Source organism: Triturus cristatus, chromosome 2_2 (assembly GCF_964204655.1).
Source record: "Triturus cristatus chromosome 2_2, aTriCri1.1, whole genome shotgun sequence".
NCBI lineage: Eukaryota > Metazoa > Chordata > Amphibia > Caudata > Salamandridae > Triturus > Triturus cristatus.
In genome coordinates, this window is record NC_140582.1 from 1,163,894,935 (window position 1) to 1,163,913,839 (window position 18,905).

At 43.0% G+C, this 18,905-nt stretch overlaps 1 long non-coding RNA gene across 1 annotated transcript in view; it reads left to right on the forward strand.

Annotated features, from left to right (window-relative positions):
* Window positions 1–18,905, forward strand: part of LOC146863290 (uncharacterized) — a 354,056-nt gene that overhangs the window by 134,678 nt on the left and 200,473 nt on the right. The window lies entirely within an intron of this gene.

Below are 18,905 nucleotides of genomic sequence, written 5' to 3' on the forward strand. Positions count from 1 at the left end.
TCCTTGTCCTCGGGGGTAAAGTCATCCTTCCTGGGAAACATCCGCAGACTTCAGAGCCTGCTAAACAGCTGTGTTTGCCCTGAGCATGACTTAAAGGGTCTCAACATTGCATCATTTCATGTCTGGGCTTCTCCTTAGACTTCTACCTGCTGCAACATACAATCCAGCAATTCTGCTGATTCCACTCTGCCTTTTGCAGCTTCCCCACCCTTCCATATCTGCACCTCCGTCCATAGACCTGCCTTCTGCCGCAGGACTTGAGCCCAGCTTGATGCATTTCCTCTGCAGCCCTTCATCTGACTCATCGACCACTGCAGGGGCCTCAGCCCTTCAATTCGCCTAAGCCAGCCAACACACCATTAGCTGCACCAGGGCCCCACATGCTTATAAAAAGCTCTACACACATAGGGCCTGATTCCCAAAGGTAACTTACATCTTTGAATAAGTTCATACCTTTGAGTAAGTTTACTATCTTTTGGTATTCACAAACTCTGAGTGTAAGTTACTACAAAAAAAACTATAGTAAGTCCACCACTACACCTGGCCACCCTCTGGTACTGTACTAAACTACCATAAAAAATCCTGTATTATTTAAAATAGTTACAAATATAAATAAATATAATTTATTGTAAAAATATTGTATCAAATCAGTGCATATTTATTATTTAATTATAAAATATTTGAACAACCTACTTTGAATTAAAACTTAATATAACATATGTTACAAACAGAAATTACATTAATTTTAATCAATTCTGTACATCACCTTTAATAATTACTAATGAACACTAAAAAATATTTGTTTCTTTTGGTGAGAATTGTTTTTGTAAACTTCTGAAAAATGACTGTAATTTAATTGAATATATTTAGATTAAAGTTTTAATTCAAATTTAATTAAATAGTGATGTAGCATCCTTTTTTGTTCGGTATTTAAATCATATATAGAAAATGAATGTACATTAACATTTAACAAAATCATATTTTCAGTATTTATTTTCAAGTGATAGAAACTTTTTTTTATTCTTCCCTATACTTTACAAAGTGGAGATCACAGCTCGGACTGCAGAGTCACTGACTGGTAAAGTAAAGGAAAAATAAATTAAATTAGAATTACAATTTTAATCAATGGAAGTGTATTAAATTGATTTTAATGTGCATTAATAATTAGCAAAAGTGATCTGGAATATTATTTGAATATAAGTCAATTAAAAAATATATATATATTGCTTCATGATTTTTGAGATTCATAATAATTAAATAATAAATATGTACTATTTGTATTATTTTTATAACATTAATTTATATTTATTCATAGTTTTAACTATTTTAAATAATGTAATTTAATTTAACAGTAATTCTTGTGGGGCTCTATTTTAAGTCCCTACCTTCTTTATTATTTTTTGTATGGGACGGTGTTGCTATACCAGGGGTTGTCCATATGTAGTGCTGGACTTACTACTGTTATTGTTTTTATTTATTTCTCAGTAGCTACTTACACTGTAAGTTTGTGAATCTCGTAAAAGAGTGAAATTACTCAAAAGTTTAAGATAGCTTTGTGAATCAGGCGATCAGTTTCTAGTGCACTCCTTAGTGCTGTATTTATTGTGTCCTGTTGTGTCACTGTGTGTAGTTATTGCTCACTTGCATGATAGAACCAATTATTCTTCTGAGGTTAGAACATAAAGGAGTGTTTTGTTATTTTTTATTTTTTGTAGTAGAAGCAACACTCTGGTCTGCACTGACTTACATGAGGGGCCGCATGCCAGTGGCAGCCAGGACGCCTTGTCAAAAGCAAAAAATTTAGAGCCTGATTACGATGTCGGTCGGAGTTGCCTCTGACCGTCATCAATGCGGATGCGATACCGACCGACTGTAGGTCGGGTGTCCCGAATCCGAAATTACAATGCGACCATACATGGTGCGGTCGCAAGCTCCCATTTCTCTATGAGCTTGTGTTGTGGCCGTAAACCGACCGTAGCACAAGCTACCATAAAGAAATGAGAGTTTTTGTTAAATAATGCCACTCTGTGCAGGGATTAACAGGGGGCACCTATGGTGTCCCCAATGCCCACAACTGGAGGCCACCGAGGCAAGGGGGCCCTGCCAGGGGCCCCTACATTACTTTCCAACAGGCTTTTAATGTCGGAAAGCCCGACATGAAAAGCCTTTTGGAAACCGACATCGCAATCCCAAACGTCCGAAACGAGATCCTTAAGGGATTACGTGGTCATTCCTACTGGCCGACGGGCTCAAGGAGCCCATCGGCGACTGGCCGGTTTCACTTCCAAACGTCTACATTGTAATTAGGGGCTCGGAACTCAAACCAGTGATGTCGGTCGGAAAGCCTCCGACCTTCAGAGGCCCTTAGTGCCTATGTTTCTAAGCATGATTGAATTACACTGATTCCACCTCCTGGCTCACATAATTTTCAAGACAGTCTGCCTCGCACATAAGGCCACCAGCACTGACACAATTCTAGACCTGGCAGAGAAATGAACTATCTCATGTTGATAGGGCTGCACTAGAAGCAAGGACATCACGAGAATGGAAGATATTGGCAGAAAAATCTGAAGACATGCCTTCTCCATCTTTGCACCCATGATCAGGCACAGCATCCCCATCAACACCTGAACTTCCACAACATTTTTGCTATTCAGAAAGGAGCTGAAGATGCCATTTCAGAAAGCACTACATCTTCACATGGTAAGATTCACTGGTCCTGAACATTCTGGTTCATTGGAAGCAATCCTGAACCGTATCTCATGGCCCCAATCCTTCAACAGTCCTTTATTGCTCTTTCTCTTAGTTTGTGCTTTACAAATACCTATATGGCGTTTACTGACACATATATCTTCCTTACATTATTGGGTATTCCAGGATGGTGTCGTTTCACCTTCTGCTGGCGTCCTGGCAGGTCCATACCTTCATCATGCCCTTCAAAAAGGTTTTAAACTTATTCAACAACGGGATGCGGAACACTGAACAAACCCCCCACATATAAGAATGGTCAGTTCTATCCGTATTCTTACCCATGCTTCAAATTGTTCATTCTTCAATAGCCCAGACTTCCGAGCACCACTTCCTGAAACATTCCTGCTTTCCAGCCAGTACCGACCCTACTTTGAATCTCCGAGTACCCATCATCTCAATAGTGCGACAGGTTCTTAGAAGGGAGACAGAATTTGTTATTTCTGCTCCATATGTATGCGCTCATACTTTACCTGCTCTTTTTGTTGAACACAGGTGCCAATGTTTGCATCTCTTAATCTGGGCAATTAGTATGAGTATCACAGTTCATAGATTCAACAGATCTTTCTATATGTGACGTGTAGACCAATTGAAATCTGAAAAACATGAAGCACACAGTTATTGTCTAGAGTAATATGGTCGGGGTCTCCTAGCAAGAATGATGTAGAATACTTGGTGGCTCACCTTCCCACTGTTGCAGGGATTCTGCGGAGTCACGGAACTATGCCTGGGGTCATTGAACCTTAGTAGGCAGGGACTGACTCATCCATACACCTTAGTGATCCAGAGACCGACTGGCTCTAGTGTCTCACTTGCCCTCCTACTCATTCCCAGAGGAACAAGTGAATCAACACCCCAGAAAAAAACACTCCAGACCCTCTCAGGAATCGTGGTTACAGGACACGTTCTTGCGCTCTCACACTCACATTAGTCCATAATAGGTTCTTACAGAGACACGAGAAAAAGTTAAAATGTTTATTTTCACTAACGTGTTCTAGTATGCAGTATACTTGCCACAAGAAGTAGAATAAAGCCAGTTAGCATAGCAAGTAGTCCGTAAATCATAAAAGGAACTGTCATTATAGACAACAGTATAGCCTAACTTCCCTCCTCTTCTATGAAGCAAAATTACTATATATCAGAAGATCTCTGGGTGTTTGCAGCAGACCCCATACCTTAGTATACACAGATGGAAGTTCTACATCTCAGGTGCTGTCACACACTCTTCTCTGGAAAGATCACTCTCCAAGTGTGTGTTACCTGTCTGTGCATACCTGTGAGAAGGTGGCCTGGTATATGCCGTCCACTAGTTATAGTGGGCACCTTGTACCAGTCCAAACAACCCTTATTGATGAATAGGTTTAATACAACCTTTATTGAAAGCCATCCTAGTGGTAGCCATGGAAAGCAGCCTTCAGGCTAAGTCTTGAAGGAGTGTAAAGCAGCTTGGTTTACCAGATTATAACCTCTTGAATAACTAAATGAAAGGAGAACCACATAAGGTATATAGATAAAATATATGTATTTATTTCTAAACACTCTCTACTAACCTCTTTATGAAGTTACAGAGCAAGGCACACAATAACACAGTTATTAAACAACAGTAAATAGCACAATATTCAATGGGCCCCAGGGGAGACCAAACCATATATCAAGAAAGTGGTATAAGAACCACGACTTGACCAGACACAGTGCCTAGAGCATGTAGAATCGCTGGGACCCCAAGGAACCACCCAAGGTAGTGACACAGGAGACCCACAGGGGACGTGTGCAGTGTGAGAACACAGCCGCGAGCCCCGTACAATTCAATGGGAAAGTCGAGGTTGGAATTTTAAAGAATAAGGACACTTATAAGAGGACTTTGAGCAAAGCCCTTTAGACTTAGAGGGTTCTAGGGCCAGCAGCCACGGGAGCACCAGAGTATCTGTGGTTCCTCACTCAGGGAAGCCGGGTGCATAGGTGGCAAATAGTGTTGGGAATTGTCGTTGATTTCAATGGCTATGTGCTGCAAAGTGCTGCTGCTGTGTAGAGGAGAAGTGTCGGGTGTGATCCAAGCCTTGATCGAAGATATGAAGAACTTGAAATCAGAGGGGACAGAGTCTGGGGCACTTGCCATTGACCAGGGGCACGATAGACCAATGCCCATCGATGTCGGGTGTTTCAGGTGCGAAGAGGTGAAGCTTGACTCCACTGCCACGGGGACCAGGAGGCGCCGACGATTACCACTGTCTGCAGGCGATCTGTACCATGAAGGATGTCGAGTGCTGGGGGGTCAGTTTCCAGATTGGAGACCAGCAAGCCTTGGCAACTGCAACATATGCGGTGAGAGAAAATGGCTTTGGTGTGGACCAGCAAGGTCCTGTGGACGCCCCAAGCGATGGAGAGTCAGGGCACGTCTGGAGCAATCAGAAAAGCCCATTGAAAGTAAAAGTATCCTTCTCAGGGACCCACAAGTCGATGGACAAGGGATTGTGAAGGGACCTTGAGAGGAATCACTAGATACCAGCCCACGGGTCACTCAAGGAGTGTAGGCCAGCAATCTTCGGTGGAATCACTGCTCGGGGTCACGACTGCAAGTAGCCGAAAGCACAGCCTCAGGGATTATCAAGAAGCAAATGCTGCTGCAAATGGTCTTGGTGTCCAGGGATTCGGGTTGCACGGTGTCCACGAGGGCTTTGGAGTTGCTGAGTGCACGGTTCGGCCTTGGGGAAGCTTGGAAACCCACCTCCTGTGTTGCAAAATCGTCGGTGTCCGTCGGGAGCAGCTTCGCTGCAAACCGGACAGATGCATCTTTGGTGCCTGCCTTGCAGGGGAGTAACTCCTTTACTCCAAGGGAGATTCTTCGGTCATCCAATGTCGTGTAGATAGTAGAAGTTCTGGGATTCTGTAGCAGAGTTTCATCCAGGTAAAGTCCTGTAGTCAGGGGTTCCTATTTTATACCCAAGGAAAGGGTAGGACAAACTCTGGGGAGCCACCTATGGGAGGGTCAGGAAAGAGGGGTGGCTACACCCATTTCCTTTGTGCATTTTTGCGCCAGAGCAGGGGCTGAGAGCCCCTGCAACCGGTTTGAGCTGGACTATGCACAGGGACACCAAATGTGCCCCCAGTGCAGACATCAAAGCACTCTTGGAGTGCACCCACCCAGCCCCAATACAGTAAAACCTGTCTGGGAGGTGGTTACACCTCCCTGTGACAGGAAACCTATTGTCCAGGCCTCCCCTGCCGGAGTTTCGTCCAGCAGCAGGAGGGCAGACACATGTCTGTGGCTGGCAGCATCCATTTTGTGATGCCAGTGTCTGTTAAGCTGGTACTGGGTATACGGGTGCTGTCATGTTTCTCCCTCTAGTAGGGTGGAATCATACCTCCCATGCCAGTTACTGGTGTGGGGGTATGATTCCAAGGTGTTTGACACCAAACACAACATGTTTCCATGCAGCCATTCCAAAGTTAGCATTTACCACGAGGTTATAATGTACTTAAGAGTAAATGGTTTGGCTGCATCACAAACAACCCCAGAATAAAGGTTCCGAAAGCCACAGAGGGGCTCTGCTCATGCATGGGCACCCTCTCACATGAAACCCAGCACCCTGCCTTCAGGATTGTTAAGGCCTGCCATGGGGGTGACTGATAGGTTTACATGTGCAGTGATATGGAGAGATATGGGTAACCTATATCTCAGTAAGGGGTGCATACAACACCTTACACAGGCTGCTGTAGCAGACCTGTTGTGTCATTTTGAATGGCTTCCCAGGGTTAGCATAACACACGCTGCAGCCACTGGTGGGCCTCTGGGGTACCTATACCTTGGTACATAGTATACCATATCATAGGGACTTAAAAGGGTACCCCAGAATCCAATCTGGAGTGTACCTAAAGTACATGCAATTAATTTAGAGAGGAAGCAGCTAGGCTGGGGCCCTGTATAGCAGGGTCCCAGCCAGACTAAAGTTCGAAAAACAGTGAAACATCAGCAAAAAGTGGGGGTAACCATAAGAAGCAGATCCTACTCTCCTACAATACCTATATGACTAAGCTACGTGTTCTCAAACAACAGCTGCACCTGCATGTTTTGTCTGGGTGCTAGGGCCTGACCAAAACAGAGTAACAAGGGGTATTGTAGTTTGACCTTGTCTGCGTTGTTCAGACTAAATCCCAGTAAATAACAGAATGAAAAAAAAAACAGCATGCTCTTTGTGAAAGTACAGTATGGCACAAAGCAAAATGAGTTTGATTAGTAATGTGTGCAAAGCAGAGGACAGTCGGCAGGGGCCTCATTCTAACATAGGGAAAGACAGTACCCTTCACGGAACATATAACACCACTGCAATAGGGCTATTTTTCCCAAGAAAGTCTACAATGTGGTGCTCCTGGTGCCCCCTGCTGGTGGTGTAATGGAATTGCTATATGGACCTGTCGGACCTGAATCCTCAAAGGTGTTTGTATGAGTTTGCAGCATTAAATCTGGACCAATGATGAAGGTGTGACATGAACATCTTTCCTGGGATAAATCTGATCTCTCATTGGCAGCTCGGGGCATGAGTCATCCAGATGGCAAATATGAATATACAGTGCAAGTGTCAATGGATGGGGGAATATTTGAGGAGCCCAGTAACTATGGGGCTCATTATGATGTTGTGACGTTCGCCACCGCCGAGCCGGCGGTGGCAACCGTCATGACATTGTAACAATTGAATCCCCCCCCATATTACTATGGCGGGAGGTTTCGCTGTGGACGCAAAGTGCGTTTGCCGCTTTTCCACCGGTCGGGAATCGTTCCGATTGCCGACCAGGTGGAATTGGCCCCTAATATGGTGGTGCTTAGCAGGCACCCTCATCCATATTAGGATGGTGTGTTGTGAAGGCTTTTACATGGCGTCTTTGCCGCCATGGAAAGGCTGGCGGGGATGTTCTTTGGGGGCATTATGTGGGCCCTTGGGCAGTTGGGGGGGGTGGGCGGTGCACTTGGGGGGTACCCATGGTACCACCTTTCATTTGCATGCACAAGGTGGCAGGCACCGCGGGCTGCCTGCCACGTTGTGCATGCAAATGCACAACATGCCATTTTGGCATTGCGGCGGGTGCTGCTTAGAGCAGCACCCGCTGCAATGTCAAATATGCAGGATGCAACCGCCAGGGTGGCGGTCACATCCTAATTAGCGGTGCGGGACCACCGCTCATCTGGTGGCCGGTCCCAACAACGCGAGGATGGCGGGCGGACACAGGTCCGCCTGCCATCCTAATAGGCCGCTTAATTTCAAGATGCTCACAGCTTTTCAAGATAACTGATGTCTAGATGTTTGGGACTATGCCTGGTGCTCTTTTTCTGTTGTCGCTTTCTATGAATATTTGTTTCTGAACACCGCAGGGTGCATACCCTCAGATACCCCCTACCTTACATGCTTTACTGCACAATGCTAACTCTTTCGTACTTATAAAGGGAAACATGTTGTTTCTCATGCGCATTTAAGTCTTCCAGAACGCACCTTAAGAAAAATAATAATTATAGTAATATCATTAATAATACCATATCTATTTCCCATTTCCTAGTGCTAAAAAAACAGGTTTCATTTGACTAAGGCCAGTTGATGGTACTAAAACCAATGAAAAGGAACATACCAAATGGGGACTTGTGGAGGGTCACTATACAAACAATCAGAAAACAGATTATTGTTGTCTTCAGAAAAATAGAATAAACCTGAAGGCTACAATCATTACACTGCTTATGTTTAGGTCTCTCAGTTTTATAGCATTTGTTTCAACAATATGTTCACCTTCAACTGTATTTGCATATAAATGTATGCTTTCTCAACTTATTGGCATTTGGCAATATTATTTGTCGGTCATGGTAAAATGTAGTTGCAGATAGTATGCATTCACATTTAGTTAATCTGTAAACAGAGACTCATTAATTTCATCTGGACCATTTTTAAATGGTTGTATGTTGCAACAACAACAACAGTATTGTTGCAAAAACACAAACTACAACAATATCAACTTTTTAATCATCCTCTGTAAAGTACACTTCAAAAATATCACTTAAATTATCATTCAAGCAATGATATCAGTTAACAATGTAGATATCAGGGGTAGAGCCTTGACCGATATTATGTTTGTTCCAATAAAAAACAATTAAAAAAAAACCAATGTAGCTATCAAAAATAGACAAACAAATTGAAATATTGGTAACACACTTACGGTACACAAAAATATTGATAAAAGCACATCAAAAATATAAAACTCATAATACCACAAAAATGATTTACTGTTGAAACTTAATCCGACTTTTAAACATATAATAATACAAATGTGAGCATCTACCTAATGATGCAAAGCTTATATAATCAAAGTTAACAAAATAAACCAATCAAATTCCAAAGTAGATAAGAGAGCAGCCATCCAACTTAAATTTCAGAAAATGAATTCATGAATTCAGAAATATAGTACAAGACTAAAAGGAGGCATCTTCAATCTCCACAGCTCCTACTCGCAGAATTATTATAGAGTGTACCCCCAATAGTTCACTTCAAGGGGTAAAACAAATGCAATATATTCCCAAACCTAAAGAGAACAATAAGCAAGAAAAGGAGAGTTGAAAGGCAGCTACTCCTTCACCCAATAGATTCTTTAATACAGAATTTCCATACTATCTTAATGAAACAGACACTGAAGAAGATATCATACTTTATGATAATGAAAATGATGATCAGAGAATATTTATGTTTTGTACTACAGATAACCTACTGAGATTAACAGAATACAATATTAGCTAATGGTTGGGATATTTAAATCATGCCCCCACCCTTTAGCCATAGCTTTAAAATTCATGAGCAAAACAACAATAATTTAATTTTGGGATTTCCCGTCCTCTCAAGTAACACCTGACAAAAATTGGTATGTATGAATCAGCAAAAACCTAACAAATATACCTCTACAAACTTCATAATGGATTTGAACAAGCAAAGATCCACACAATCCTAAAACTATACCTTGATACTCTGATATAAGTGTGGTGCTATCCTTTTAGCCAGGCAATTTGGAAACACCTGCAAAAAACCCCTCCTAGTAATTGGTATGGAACAAACTGCCAATTTGCATCTGAACTGAAAAAACATTAAGGGGTCTATTAGGATGGCGGGCGGATCTCCACCGCTGGGCCAGTGATGCTCACCGCCGGCCCGGCTGTGGAGATCCGCCCGCCATATGTCCCTGGTTCAACCCCCCATATTAGTATGGTGGGGGGCACCGCGGTGGACGGGAAGACCATCCGCCGCTTTTCCGCCGGTCGAAATATCGACCGAGTGGAAAAGGACTCAATATGGTGCAGACACCGCCATCCATATTACTATGGGGCATTTCTCATGCCTTTCCATGGCGGAGACTCCGCCATGGAAAGGCATGCGGTAAATGCTACGGGGCCCATCGTGGGCCCCCAGGGGGTGGGGGGTTGAGGGGCTGCACTTGGGGGGTACCTATGGTACCCCCCAACATTGGCTTGGACAAGGTGGCAGGCACGGCACGGTGCCTGTCATATTGTGCATGCCAATGCACCACGTCCCTTCACAAGATTGTGGCGGGTGGGGCTGTGAGCACCGCCCACCACAATGCTGTGAATGCGGGATGCCACCGCCACGGTGGCAGTGGCATCCTAATTGACGGTGCGGGACCACCGCACCACTGGCGGCCTGTCCCGGCACCGCTAGGGTGGCAGGTGGACAGGAGTCCACCCGCCATCCTAATAGACCCAAAAGCCTTAGCCCTTGCACATCCTAATGAAGAAGGAAGCCTCTATGACTTAATACTGACACCACATATTACAATGATATTAAAAACAAACCAACCTACTTGTTGACTACTTTGAAGACACATTGGTTAATACAATGCATGAGTCAGGACACAGACTCCAACTAAGCTTATACAACCCATGGCAGTGGTCTTCCACCGTCCGCTGTAGGACTCCCAAACCCGTGGTGCGACCGCCCATCCCATTTGGAGTTAAATCCTGGTCTGGCGGGCAGTGTTGCGGCAGTCTGATTGCGGCGGTCTGCAAGGCTCATAGAAGGGCCTATAATGCAGACCACCACAGTCAGTCCGCCGACTGCACCTTCCTGCATGGTATGGCATACATGCCACACCATGCAGGTGGTGGGGTTGCAAATACAGGGTGGCACTACATGTGCCCCCTGCATGCACCCTCCGGCCCAAATCTGGCAGGGGGCCCTGGTAGGGCTCCCTTTGTGTCGTTTCTACCACCCTTTTGATGGAGGAATCATCGCCATGAAAAGGGTGTTGAAAATGCAACTCGTAATATGCTTGGCAGTGCTGGCATCAGCACTGCCAGCATATGAGAGCCAGTTGCAGACTGCCGGATCAGTTGCATCCTTGATCCCGGCGTTGCCTGGGGTTTCATGGCGGTCCAGCTGCAGCAGTCTGAATACTGGCAAGATGGCAATAATGGCAAGATGCAATATAGTATAATGAAGTTTCTACTTGAGGCCAAAGCAACCCAATGAATAAGAGATATTTGAATGTTCTAACCTGTGGAGGAAGAATGAATTCCATAACTTCCAAGATACTCACTCAATCAATGTGCAGCTTACAAAATAAGTATACCATATTCAATGTGGCATCATATATATGGAGTTTGTATTGTGTTAAGTCGAATAACGTATTGTCAAATTGTCCGTACTTGCAATTTATTTAAGTCTAAGCATAAATGTCTTCCGTTTTCAAATGTAAATATACATATTTATTAAAATAATATGTATATATGCTTGATTTAATGAATGCCTTTCAACCCAACACCATTTTATGTTTCAACTAGTGATATATTAATTACAATAAGCATGAGATATCTTACATGACGGTGCAGAGACAGAATATCTAGTACAAAATATCAAGTTACACAAATGTCAAGTTATTAATATCGTGTGTCAGAAATATCAACAGCAAGAATATCATGGTCAGAATATCAACTTAAGGTAAGTAATATCGATTTTAAAAATATCGAAGTGTTTAATATTGTTTGCAAAAATATAGTTGTTGAAAAATATCGTTTTTTATTATTGTAATGTATTTCAGTATTTATTTTATATGAATGTAATGTATGTTTTTTGAATAAGAATTGTTTGTACTTTTCATATATGTGTTAAATTTTTAGTAGTTATTCATTTTATTTTATTATAATTTTGCTCTATTAGTACCGTAACGGGTTGTGGGTTTATAGGGGAATAGGGTGGGAAGTATTTGATTATATTAAATGTATTTATTTTTTATTTGAATTTTGCGTTTTTAGTTCCGTAGCGGGTTGTGAGTTTAAGGGGGAATAGGGTGGGAAGTCATTTAATTTTATGAAATTTATTGATTAATTTTTATTTATTAAGATTTGTTCAGTTGAGAAGTTATGGTGTTAAATGTGTAAAGTTGTTTAAATTAATTAATTAATAATTGGTTGTTCATTAATTTTAATTAACTAATTGGAAATTAACTATGGTAATTGTGTAATTAAATTTAGGTGTGTGTTGTGATGTTTATAAGTGTAACGTGTGGGAAGTAATTTCTTCTTAATTTATGAATTAATAATTGGTTGTTAATTTTAATTAATTAATTGGTTATGCATTTAGGTAATTTTCTGATTAAGTTTAAGTGTGTGTTGTGGTATTTATAAGCGTAAAAGGTGGGAAGTAATTTATTTTTAATTTATGAATTAATAATTGGTTGTTAATTTATTTGAATTAATTAATTTTTAATTAATTTTGGTAATTGTGTAATTCATTTTAGGTGTGTGTCGTGGTTTTTATAGGTGTAAAGGGTGGGAAGTAATTTATTTTCAATTTATGAATTAATAATTGGTTGTTAATTAATTTCAATTAATTAATTGGTAATTGATTATGATAATTGTGTAATTAATTTTAGGTGTGTGTTGCGGTGTTTATAGGAGTAAAAGATGGAAAGTAATTAGTGTTTAATTAATGAATATATATTTGTTAATTAATGTGAATTATTTGATATTTATTTTGGGTAATTGTTTATTTTTGTGTGTGTTGTTTTTACTTTTAAAGGGTGAAGGGCGGGTATTAAATACATTTTAATTATTTAATTATTAATTGTTAATAGTGGTAGTTTTTAATTTTAAAATAAGTTTCAATTGTGTTTTATTATTTTATAGTTTAATTTAGGTGTGTGTTATGGATATTATAGTGTTAAAGTGTGTGTAGTCAATTAATGCTTATTAGTTTTTTTATTAATAATATCTTTTAAATTGATTATTAATTATGTTAATTATGTAAATTAATGTAATTAAATATGTTATTATTATTATTATTATTTGAAGGTTTTATATAGCGCTAGCTCCACCCGAGGGTATCAGAGCGCTTTACATCAGCAAAGTACATACTCAAGAATACAATCATAGCATTTGAACGAAACAGGTTATACAGGTGGTCGAACAAGGTAAAGGGAACAATTAAGGGGACATCGTGGGCAGAGGTACATGTAGGATAAACAGAAAAACAAATTGAAAGAACCAGAATGTTCTTGAAAATACAGGTTTCACAGTCACAAGGTGGACTCAGGGCATAGTAGGGAGGGGGGGGGTAAAATGAGGGGATGGAGGTGAGGAGGGTGTCAGAAGGGGGTGGGTGAGTGTGGGGGGGTAGGAGGAGTTGCCTAAGGAAGGAGGGGGGGAAGTAGTCAGAAAGGAGTACCGGGATTTACTATCCCCAAAATTTAGTGAGAAAATGAATTTTAAGGGCGTTTTTGAAGCTGGAATAGGAGGGGTTGCATCGAAGGTCTTTGGGGAGGGCGTTCCAAATGGTTGGGGCCTTGCCAGAGAAGGAGCAGGATTTCGAGGCGTTTTTTTTAGTAGGGGGGGTACGAGGAGAAGAGTGCTTGTGCTTCTCAGTGTACGGGCACAGCTGGCTTTTTTAAGTTTAGTTGCAAGGTAGGTTGGAGTCTTCTGATGAAGGGCTTTGTGACTAATACAGGCAATTTTATAGGAGGATCTGTCTTCAATGGGGAGCCACTTGAGGGTTTTGAGGGCAGGGGAGATGTGGTCAAAACGCTTACAGTTTGTTGTTAGTCTGGCAGCGTGGTTGAGGACGGATTTGATGGGGGCAAGGTGGATTTTGGGAGTACCAGAGAGAAGGGCATTTCCGTAGTCGATTTTGGATATGACAAGAGACTGGATAATTAATTTGAAGTCTTCAGCTGGAATAAAAGGTTTGATTTTTTTGAGATGCCGGAGTGGGAAGAGTGCACTTCTAGCTGAGTTCTTTACATGGGAATTTAGTGTGAGTTTATTGTTGATGGTGATGCCGAGAGATTTAACGGAGTCGGCGAGGGAGAGAGAGCAATTTAGCGCATTAAGGTCAGCGATCCATGTTTGAATGGGGAGAGGGTTGTTTTGGGGAGAGAAGAGGATGATTTCCGTTTTGTTAGGGTTCAGTTTAAGATGGTTGTTGTGGAACCAGGTTTGGATCTTGGTTAGTGCAGTGTTAAGGTGCAGGATATCAGCATGGGATTATATTTTATAGTACAGTTGGGTGTCATCAGCGTACAGGTGATAGTTTATTTTCGCTTGTTTAAGAATACGGGTAAGGGGTCCCATAAAGAGGTTGAAAAGGGCAGGGGAGAGGATGGATCCTTGAGGGACACCTAAGGAGACAGGAGTTGGGCTAGAGAGGCAGTTTTGAATTTTAATTTGTTGGGTTCTATGTTAGAAGTAGGAGGTGAACCAGTTAAGGACAGTGCCATTGAGGCCGAAGTGATTTTTGAGTGTATTGAGTAAAGTAGGGTGGTAAACTGTGTCAAATGCCACGGAGAGGTCAAGAAGGATGAGTAGGCAGGTCTTGCCCTTGTCCAGGGCTAAGTGAATATCATTGACTATGTTGAGCAGTGCGGTTTCAGTGCTGCAACCTTTGTGGATGGCAGATTGAAGAGGGTCTAGAAGGTTGTACGTGTCAATGTGTTTGTCCAGTTGGAGTAGGGCGCACTTTTCAAGGGCTTTGGAGAGGAGGGGGAGGTTGGAGATAGGGCGGAGATTGTTAGGGTCATTGAGGTCAGCCTTGGGATTTTTGGAGATCGGAGTGATTTGTCCGAGTTGAAGGGAGATGGGAACATTTCCTGTTAGGAGGGAGGCGTTAATGATGTTGGTCCAATGGGGGACAATGACGTGTTTGAGATCTTGGACAAGTGCGGAGGGGAGAGGGTCTTGGGTGTGGAAGGGAGGTTTGAGTTTGGCTAGGATGTTAAAGACTTCCCGTTCAGAGACGGAGTGGAAATTGTGCCATGAGGCGTTGTTTTTTAGCGGTAGGGTAGTGGGGGTGGGGTTCAGGAGGGGTATGTGATGGGAGGGGGAGTGAGGGAGTCAGGGGAGTGTTCAAGGGGAGGGATGGATGAGGTGTGGTATCCAGGGAAAGTTGAGGGGTGAGCGAGGGTTGGGTGTGGAGGAAAGCACGGTCAATTTTTGCAATTTTTTCATTGAAAAAGTTGGCAATTTCTTTGCATTTGTTAGTGGAGACCACTAGGTTAAGGGGTGCAGGGGAGGTTTGATTTCTAATAATGTTGAACAGTTCTCTAGGTCTGTTTTTGGCACGAGAGAGTTGTAGATGAAAGAATGACGCTTTTTCAGAAAATATGTGTTTTTTGTAAGAGGATCTCGCAACTCTGAGGAGAGCAAGATGGGATGGGGAGGGATGTTGTCTCCATGTTCTTTCTGCCAGTCTCAGTGAGCGTCTTTCTTTATTAAGGTCTAGGGTGAACCATGATTTGGTTGGGGTATTTCTTAATGTTTTAGTTTTTAGAGGGGCAAGTTGGTCTAAAGCATCAGAGACTATTTTGTTAAAGTGCTCAGTGAGTTCATTTGCATTTGAAGAGGGGGGCGCGAGACTAAGTTGGGATTGGAGTTTAAGTTCCAGTTCGCCAGGGGGGATTGCTTAAGATTTCTGGTCACAATTGTAGTTTTATTGATTTTTATAGGGGCGGGTGGGACAGGAGGGGAGATTGTGAACAGAATGAGATGGTGGTCAGACCCGTCGATGGGGATAATGTTGGATAAGGATGTAAGATCAGGGTTGGAGATGATGGCGTCTAGAGTAGCTCCTTTGGCGTGGGTAGGGGAGTGGCAAAGTTGCTTGAGGTCGCTGATCTCAAGGAGGTTATTGAGAAGGAGGATTGCAGGGTCATCAGGTTCATTCCAGTGGAGGTTCAGATCTCCTAGGAAGAGGTTTTTGGAGCTGGAAAGTAGAGATTTAGTTAGAAGGTCAGAGAGTTCTTCAGCAAAGGGAAGGGGTTCACCAGGAGGGTGGTAGATGTTATGCAGTCGTATTGGGGGGAGCTTTTTATTTTGAGTCTGGCTCCTAAGTATTCGAAGGTTGTGTAGTCAGGGTTGATAATCAGGGAAAGTTGTAGTTCTTCTTTAAAAATGATTGCTAGACCACCCCCTATTTTTTTGGGTCTGTCTCTTCTGAGAATAGAGTAGCCAGGGGGGGCAAGAATGTCGATGATGGGTGTAGAGTGGTCTTTGAGCCAGGTTTCGGTGAGGAAGGGGATGTCTGTACCTTCGTTGAGAATGGTTTCTGCGATTTCGGTCACATGCCGGACAGCCGAGCGGCAGTTCACGAGCATGCAGGAAAGGGGCTTGGGGTTGGTGATAGGAGCGGGGAGTAATTGAATGCTGGTGAGTTGAGGGGGGGGGGAGTCTGGGGAAGCTAGGATACACAGGGATTCTTCTAGTTCCCAGGATAACAGGGATATTGGAGTGAGAGGGGGAAAGATCTTTAGGTGGGGGATTGTTAAGGTAGGCGTTGCAGAGGACGGAGAGATCCAGGGTGGTGTAGGTATTCGAGGTTCGATTGGGTCTGCGAGAGCGGGTGAGGAGAGGCGTTGTTAACCAATGTTTGGGATATGCGTGTTTTTGTGGGCTAGCATATGGGGGATAGGGCCAAGAGGGGCGGTCTGTGGGTTTGTGAGATTTGAACCGAATGAAATCCTTTCTGAGTAGGGTAAGTTCAGTAGCTATGGTAGATAGATTGTGGTCCAAGTTACGAAGAGTCTGGTAGAGGTTGGTTAGGAGGGAAGTGGAAGTGGTTGGAATGGAGGAGGAGTTAGGGACGGAGTGGGTAGGGTGAGAAGGTAGACCGCTTAGGGTGAGCGGTTCATCTGGGTGAGATAATGTGGGAAGATCAGTGTTTGAATGCGGAGTGTGGGAGGCCAGGGGAGGGGGGGAGGTGTGGTCCGGTATAGTTAGGGAGGGATGGGTGTGATGTGAGATGGCCTGGAGGGGAGAGAGGGGGAAGGGGGGAGAGGTGAGGGAAGAATGTGAGGTGCGAGAGGGGATGTGGTAACGGTGTAATGGGTGGAAGTGGTACTAGGGAGGTGATAGGGTGTTGGGGGTGGGGGTAATGTGGTGGTTAGAATAGGAGTTAAGGAGAGGGATTTGTCATTACGGGTAGGAGTGTCAAGGGGTGTGGGGCTTGTCTAAGGGAGGCAGAGGAGATTTGGGAGTGGGTGGGGGAGGGAGCTGGGGTGGAGAGAGAGGATCGGATTGCTGTAGGGGAGAGTTCAAGAGAGGGTGGCAGAGAAGTGACGTTTGTGGAGGGAGGGGAAAGAACATGAGGGTTTACGGCCGTTATGGGACAGTTTAGAAGGGGGGAGGGGTACTGGGGAGGTGAGAGGGTGTTTGAGGTGGACGGTCATTAAGGGACATGGGAATTTGGAGGAGTGAATTTGAGGAGAGGGGGTGAATGGTTCCAGAGAGGTGGATAGATTAATAGTTAAGGAGAGGGATGTGTCACGAGAAGGAGTGTCATGGGGGAGTGGGGTTTGTCTCTGGGAGGCGGAGGAGATTTGGGAGTGGGTGGGGGAGGGAGCAGGTATGGGGAGAGGGGGTGGGATTGCGGCAGGGGACAGTTCCAGTGAGGCTGCTAGGGTAGGAGTATTTATATGGGGACTGTCGTTAGGGAGAGGGTTAGGGGTTGTGACGGCTGTGGGGTGCTCAGAGGGGTTTTGGGAATGAGCGGGTGTTGGGGGAGGAGTAGGTAGTGTCAACTGGTTATAAAGAGTGCTGAAGAAGAGTTCAAAAATTGTGAGGTGCTGTTGCACTCACCGGAGTGGGAATAGTAATTTGTATCTCTCCGCTATCCTGCACTTTCTCTCCTGTTGCACTCACTGGAATTGGAATAGTAATTTGTACCTCTCCGCTATCCAACACTTTCCCTACTGTTGCACTCTCTGGAGTGGGAATAGCAATTTTTACCCCTCCGCTATCCAACAATTTCCCTACTGTTACACTCACTGGAGTTGGCATAGTAATTTTTACCCTTCCGCTATCCAGCACTTTCTCCACTGTTGCACTCACTGGAGTGGGAATAGTAATTTGTACCTCTCCGCTATTCTACACTTATCCTACTGTTGGACTCAGTGGAGTGGGAATAGTAATTTTTATGTTGAAGTGTTTTGTTATTGATTTTGTGTTATAGGATAGGAAATAAAATAAATGCACTTATTTTTTAATACAGTTTTTTGTTTGTAAATATTTTCTAGTTTAAAAGAATCATTTTATTGTAAATGTATTTATTATTTAATTTTATATTATATTTGTAGGTGTTTGCTGTATGTAATTAATATTATAATATGTGTTCTTTGTATATGTTTTTTTTTTTTAAAATATTGTTTATTCATTTTTTCTATTATTTAAATTGGGTTTTTTAAGTGTATGAGTGTTAATAGTAAAAAAAAATCTACGGTATCCAACACTTTCCCTACTGTTGCATTTACTGGAGTGGGAATATTCATTTTTACCCCTTCGCTATCCTGCACTTTCCCTACTGTTGCACTCACTGGAGTTGGAATGTAAGTTTTTACCCCTCTGCTATCCATCACTTTTCCTACTGTTGCACTAACCGGTGTGGGAATAGTAATTGTATCTCTCCGCTATCCTGCACTTTCTCTACTGTTGCATTCACTGGAATTGGAATAGCAATTTTAACCTCTCCGCTATCCAACACTTTCCCTACTGTTGCACTCACCGGAGTGGCAATAGTAATTTTGATCTCTCCGCTGTCCTGCACTTTCTCTACTGTTGCACTCACTGGAATTGTAATAATAAATTTTTACCTCTCCACTATCCAACACTTTCCCTACTGTTGCACTCTCTGGAG